The 7285-nt window shown below is 35.5% G+C and overlaps 1 pseudogene; it reads right to left on the bottom strand.

The window, feature by feature from the left end:
* Nucleotides 1-5618: 5618 nt before the first annotated feature.
* LOC111766018 (nucleoporin SEH1 pseudogene) lies at nucleotides 5619-6723 on the bottom strand (annotated as a pseudogene).
* Nucleotides 6724-7285: the final 562 nt, after the last annotated feature.

Raw genomic sequence — 7285 nt, 5'->3', positions numbered from 1 at the left:
TGCAGGGAACACCTCACATTGGCTAGATTTCCCCATCCTCCACTGCCTCATTTCTGTGTGAATTGCTTTTGGCTACCTACACTATCCCCTTTCCCCTACATCTTGATATCCTCCATCATCTCCTGTCTCTGCTATATTCCACCTCCCTTTCTTTGATCCACAAACTCTCTAACTCTTAATTTCTAATACCTTTGTTTTGTTTTCTGTCTGTTATCCACTCTTGAAACTATTACAATTCTTTTCTCTTTCCCTGTCTCACGAAAATACTAGCTTTTTAATTCATACCATATTCCTCCCATATTCAGACGACTAACTCATTATAGGTACTCTACCTACTGCTATAACTTTACACAACTTACATGGATCTAATATCCATCCTCCCAGATCTCATATTGTAGCTCTGTTAACATTTATCACCAATACTACTTTACACTTTTTCCTTGCTTACATAATTGCCTTTCCCTGGCCCTAATATTTTCCTTTAAAGTGAACTCAACCAGCAATAAGAAATTAGAATAAGAAGAACAAAGTGACAAAGAGAAGGTATAACACTTATGCAAAAACAACAGCAAATTAATTCCCAAGACTAGACAAAGAAGTTAAGGAACTGATTAAACCCATTAAGATAAAATGATGACCAGACAGCAACAAAAATCTACAAACCCCAAACCAGTAATCAGGAAAACATGGCAGAATCCAATGAACAAACTAAAAACCAGGAAGGGGAGCAGAACTTGGAACAAGTAATGAAAGATCTCAGAACATTTATCACCGACAAATTTAATGAAGTAAAGGAAGAGGTTAATAACGTGAAGACAACATGGCCCACTGGATGGAACGAGGGAAAGTGTAGGCTATGGTGTGGAACACGGGACATGGGGTGCAGCGATGCCTGGAGATGTACTCACTAGACGCAATGGATGTGACATGAGGATGTGGCAGAGTGTTATTGGGGGTGAAGTGGTGGGCTGGGGGCAGTGGGGGTGAATAGGGACCTCATATTTTTTAGTGTAATATCTTTTAAAAAAATGAATAAATTGAGTAGAATTTGGAAAAAAAATACATAGGGGCTGATAGGCTAAAATGTAAATCATAATGTAAAACATAAGATAACTAAAAATTTTGAAAATTGTATAGTCTAAAATATAAACCACAATGTAAACATAAATGTTATCTTGTTTGAAAGCTATTGTCTCAATATCTGTACATCAGTTTCAGTAAATATAGTATGAATATGTAAAAAGTTTATTGCTGTGGAAGGGAAAAGGTTTTATGTTGGATATGTGGGAGTACTGTATATCGTATATACGAATTACTGTGATCTAAAATTTTTGTGAAGATAAGCTTAATATTTAGAAAAAAGAAAAGAAAAAGATAGGATGTACACACTGAGGAAAAGACGGAAGTAGTTGCCCTGCCAATTTCCATACATGGCAACACTTATTGCAGGGATGGAAGGCAAAACATAAAAAAAAAGCTTTTGCATTTTTAAATTTTTTGATACCCCAATTTAAATTTACCTTAATTTTTCCAAATTAATAAGTATTCTATATCTAACCTTTAAACTCATCACTATATTCCATTTTTCTATTAATGGAACCTGGCAATATATTGGGCTTCACTTTTGAAGAAGTTTTAGATCACAGAGAGGTTCAACAATGGCAGGGGAGGAATACTGGCGTGGGATGTTATTGACAGGGGACACATGGTTGGCAGGGAGTTCTACAGGTCATATATCCAGGGTACATAAATATGTTTGGATATTTTCATTGTGGATACAATTAAAAACAACTGAGGGAGTGCTGAGTTCCTAGCAAGGGGAGCTCTATCACAGTCCCTAAAAGAACAGCATCAATATCCCAAGTGCAACAGCAAAGACCAAAAAGGAATGAAGGTCCAACAATGAGCCCTTGATACTAATGACTATGCTTGTGAGTCTGCGCACCTGAAATAAGAACAAGGCCTACAGCTGCAGTGTGCCTAAGATTTACCTCCTGAGAGTCTCCATGTTGCTCAAATGTGGCCAGTCTCAAAGCCAAACTCAGCATGTAAATGCGTTACCTTCCCCTTACCGTGGGATATGACTCCTGGGGATGAGCCTCCCTGGCACTGAGGGATTTTTCGTTTTTTAAATGATAGCCATCCTAATAGGTATGATTTGGTATCTTGTTGCAGTTTTGATGTGCCTTTCTCTAATGAATAAAGATGTGCATCTTTTCATGTGCTTATTGGACATTTGCATATTTTTTGAGAAATGTCAAGTCAAATGCTTTGCCCTTTATTTATGTGTGCAGTGTGTTTTTGTTATTGTTATTTAAAGATTGATTTTTATATATTTCTCTCCCCTTCCGCCCCTCCCGCGTTGTCTGCTGTGTCCATTCACGGTGTGTTCTTCTGTGTCTGCTCGCATTATCTGGCAGCACTGGGAAACTGCATCTTTTTTTGTTGCATCATCTTGCTGTATGAGCTCTGTGTGTGTGGTGCCACTTCAGGGCGAGCTGCGCTTTTTTCACGTGGTCTGGCTGTCCTCATGGGGCACACTCCTTGTGCATGGCGCACCCCTATGCAGTGGTGCCTCTGTGTGGCACAGCACTCCTTGCACACGGCAGTACTGCACATGGGCCAGTTTACCACTCACTGGTCAGGAGGCACTGGGGATCGATCCCTGGACCCTCCATATGGTAGACGGATGCTCTATCAGTTGAGCCTCATCTGCTTCCTTGCAGTAAGTTTACCTTTTATTGGTAATATATATACAACTCACAATTTCTCATTTTAACCAATTTCAAGTGTATAATTCAGGAGTATTGTCATTGAATTATAGGAGTTTTATATCCTGGATATAAACCCTTTTCAGATATTTGATTTCCAAATATTTTCTCCCATTCTGCAGGCTCTCTTCCCACTATCTTGATAATGTTCCTTGATACATAAATTTTAAAAAATATAATGACGTCCATTTTTCTTCCATTCCTTATGCTTTTGATGTAAAATCTAAGAACTCGTTGCCTTATGTAAGTACTGATGACATTTTCCTATTATTTCTTCTAAGAGTTTTATAGTATAACCTTTATATTTAGATCATTGAATCATTTTGTATTATGTTTTATATATGGTGGGAACCAAATTCATTCTTTTGCATGTAGATTTCCAGTTGTCCCAGCACCATTTGTTGAAAGATGATTTTTCCCCTATTGAATTGACTTGCTCCCCATGTTGAAAATCGGCTGGCCATAGATGTGTTGGTTTTTTTCTTTGACTCTCAGTTCTATTCCATTTGTCTATATGTTTATCCTTATGCCATCACCACATTGTTTCAATTACTATAGCTTTGTTGTAACTTCTGAAATCAGGAAGTGAGAGTCCTCTGACATTTTTTTTTCTTTTTTCAAGATTGTTTTGAGTATTAGGGACCCATTGCAATTCCATAGGAATTTGAAAATCAAATTTCCTTTTGGTAAGAAAAGCTGCTAGAACTTTGATAGGGATTGCATTGAATTACAGATTGCTTTAGTTATTTTTGCCATCTTAACTATATGAAATCTTCCAATCCTTGAACATAGGGTTTCTTTCCATTTCATTCTATCATTCCTTTCAGCAATGTTTTGTAGTTTTCATTGTACAAGCCGTCAACTCCCTTTGTTGAATTTATATTCCTAAGTATTTTGTTTTTTATGTACTATTGAAAATGTATTGTTTCTTACTTTCCTCTTCAAATTGTTCATTACTGGTTCCCTAATGATTTTTGAGTGTTGATACTGTATCCTTTAACTTTACTGAGTTAGTTCATTAGTTCTGGTAGCTTTCTTGTGGATTCTTTGGTGTTTTCTATACGTAAGGACATGTAGTCTGTAAATAGGGATAATTTTACCTCTTTAGATGCATTTTATTTCTTTTTCTTCCCTGAACTGGCTGGAATTTGCAGTACAATATTGAATAACAGTGTTGACAGTGGGCTTACTTGTCTTCTTCCTGATATTTGGGGGGAAACTTTCAGTCTTTCACAATTGTGTATGTTTACAGTGGGTTTTTCATATAATAAAAAGAAAAGAAAAACAGAAGAAAAATATAAAAGTAGAAAATACAAAGAGAACCAAAGAGAAGAAAACACATACTGGAAAAAAGTACTATAGTATATTCATGCAAACACTAACGGAACATAATAGCAAAAATCAAGACCTTTATTGACGCAAGGTTGCTTAAACAAGTGTAGAAACTTAAAATAAAGAAATATAATCTATTAACATTTAAATGTTTTTTAACAATCATCAGGATGAATATTACAAAGAAAGACATTATTACATATATTTAAGATGTTTTCTAATCTGGCAAACATAGATGATGGTAGCCTGTAAAATTACAAATCAGATTTTTTTTTAAAGCAAATCTTCATTTGTATCCGCAGCAGGCACACCTTTTTCTGAACATAGATGATACTGAGAACCAGTTAAAATACACTTCACTTAGTATGGCTAGTTATTGCAACATACATTTGAAGAAATAAAATCACAGAACATAATATGTAGTTTTTATGCAAAAACTTTAGAATAACCACAGAAAATTCAATAAGTAAAAGGGGTCAAAGAATGTCACATTTTTATTCTGCCATTTTATTACTTGCTTGCAATACATATTTTAGCAAACAAAAATGTATAGCTTTATCATCAAAGTCAGAGCTTTAGAGGATATGAACAAATGGAATTAGCTACTTAAATTAAGAAAATCCTGGGAAATGAAATGGTTGAAGTCCATTTGCTTGTATGACTTTAGCAAAATTTTAGCTTTTCAAATTATGGTATTTCTCCAATTTTGACTTGGATGAAAACTTAAGCCATGGAATAATACATACAAACACATATTAGAAACATTTATCTCTTTAGTGAATACTAATTAAAAGCTTACCAAAGTGTTTTCATTTTAATATTAAATAATAAATGAACCAATACCAGTGTTTAACTTGGCTACAAACTATAGAGTCAAATTGCTTTCATTTTATGACTATTACTTCTCTCACTCCTTTACTAGTATATTTTAAACATTCCAAAGAATGGACAGCATTATGCTGAATATTACATATAAATGAATTCTCATAAGGTAAACAAATGAGCACTGAAAACAATCATATGAAAATTATTTAGTCTTAAATTTGAATAGATAAAAATTCATCTTTTTATCTCACTGTTTTAGAAAAGAAAAGAAAAGAAATAAGCCTATATTCTCTAAATGGAAATGATAGTTTTGCTTCCTCCCAACTACCTATAAGGATGATAATCCTTTTAGTTTTAAAATTCCTGTTATTTTCAGGAACATTTCAAAAAAATTTTGAAGACAAACTCTCAGCGAAAAGCTTCTCCATATTTATTTCAAAAGTTTCAAATAGTGTGAATAAACTCGCTAATATAAAAAATGAAATACAAATACATGTTTTTTAAAGGCTTTTTGGACTACATTTAGTAGTACGCAGTCTGCTGGGTTATCTTGGGAGGGTCTGTCAGAGGGCACTGGGGAAGGAGTAAAGGAACTCGCTCTCCGTTCCCCAGTGCATGCAACAAGCAGCAAACAGCAAAATTTCGTTGTGAGCTTGCACTTGCTTTGCTTTCTGCCAGCAGAAGATCCATTTAGTCAATTCTGTAGATTTGGAATATTTGAACATAGGAAAGTGTTTGAGAACTCCCATCGACTGGGCTCCCATTACCTTTATTATATGTACATATATAAATGCACCAGGAACAAAACCCAGGACCTCCCATGTGGGATGCAGCTACTCAACTGCTTGAGCCACGTCTCCTGAAAATATGAGTACACTTCCAATTGTTCATATAATTAGCTTTCCACAGTCTTACACAGTGATCATTTCCTGAAGATCCTAGTACTGTTCCTGTTATAGTCCAATTCACTCGCCAGACCTGAGAATTATGACTATCAAACTGAGCTACCACATGAATTTAGAATTTTGTTGGCCCACCAGAGGAAATAAATTCTTTCCTCACAGATTGTAAAATAAAAAATTGTCATATCTTTCATTGCTATAGCTAGAATAGGAAAACACTTTCCCAAGTTGGAGAAAATGCATTATCATGTACAAGAACAGTGACTGTCATAAGAGTTTCTGTATCTGCATATTTCCTGCTGTCTTATTATATTCAAAAGTCTGCACCTTGGCCACTGCATTTGAACCACTGACATCAGTTCCTACTGCTATCATGGGAGAATGAGCATAAGAGCTTGAAGGTTTCCAGGAAATACAACTATAGCTCAGCTTACATGAAATCTTCTGCTGCAGAGACTACTGACTGAGGTTCTTAACATCTCATGTCTCCAACAGCCTTAGGATACCATCTGTTGAACAGGTTATTAACATAACACCCAAATGCTTGTGAGCAAATTTCACATTGGTAGCTGATGTTCTGCTATCCACTAGAGCTATTCTCTTAACCCAATGACTCTATCCTTGCAGTTTAACAATTAATGCTCCTATTTCTTCCCAAACAGCAACTGCTCAATCAAAGGAACAGGAAGTGAAAACCTTTCCAAACTCTGGCTCAATCCATATCATAAACCACACGTATCTACCACGTGTCTTCCAATCACCACTTTCACTTTTATCCAAGATTTTGATGCTCTTAGATAAAAGCAAGTTGCCATCTGCCGCACATGGAAGTTGAAAGAGACATGGTGGATGAAAACTTTGAGATTCACTGCAATGCTGTGTGCAGCAAACATCGGTCCCACCAGGCTCCTGGGCTGATCCTGTCCAGTCACGAAGAAAGAGCCTGCGTGGTGGCTTATGGGGACCTGCCATCTGCTGAAGTCCCAAGACCACACAGATCATTTGTTGTATTTTATTTTTCTTTCATTCCATTAATGTGATGAATTATATTGATTGATTTTCTTATGTTGAACCATTCTTGCATGCAAAGAAGAAATCTCACTTGGTCATGGTATATAATACTTTTAATATACTGCTTTTTGGTATTTGTTGAAGATTTTTGCATCTGTATCCATAACGGGTATTAGACTATGATTTACTTTTCTTGTGGTATTTTTATCTGGTTTTATCTTGCCATATAAGAGTAAGGATGCCCTCATACAATGAGTTAGGAAGTATTCTCTTCTATTTTTTGGAAGAATTTGAGAAAGGTTGGTGTAATTCTTTAAATGCTTGGTAGAAAAAAACAGTAAACAATTTTTTTCTTCTTTATTTTCTTTTAAATTTTACATTAAAAAAATATGAGGTCCCCATATAACCACTACCCCACCCATGCCAGTATTCCCCCATCAATAA

This window comes from Dasypus novemcinctus, chromosome X, assembly GCF_030445035.2.
Source record: "Dasypus novemcinctus isolate mDasNov1 chromosome X, mDasNov1.1.hap2, whole genome shotgun sequence".
NCBI lineage: Eukaryota > Metazoa > Chordata > Mammalia > Cingulata > Dasypodidae > Dasypus > Dasypus novemcinctus.
This window is presented reverse-complemented; position numbering and strand designations above follow the sequence as displayed.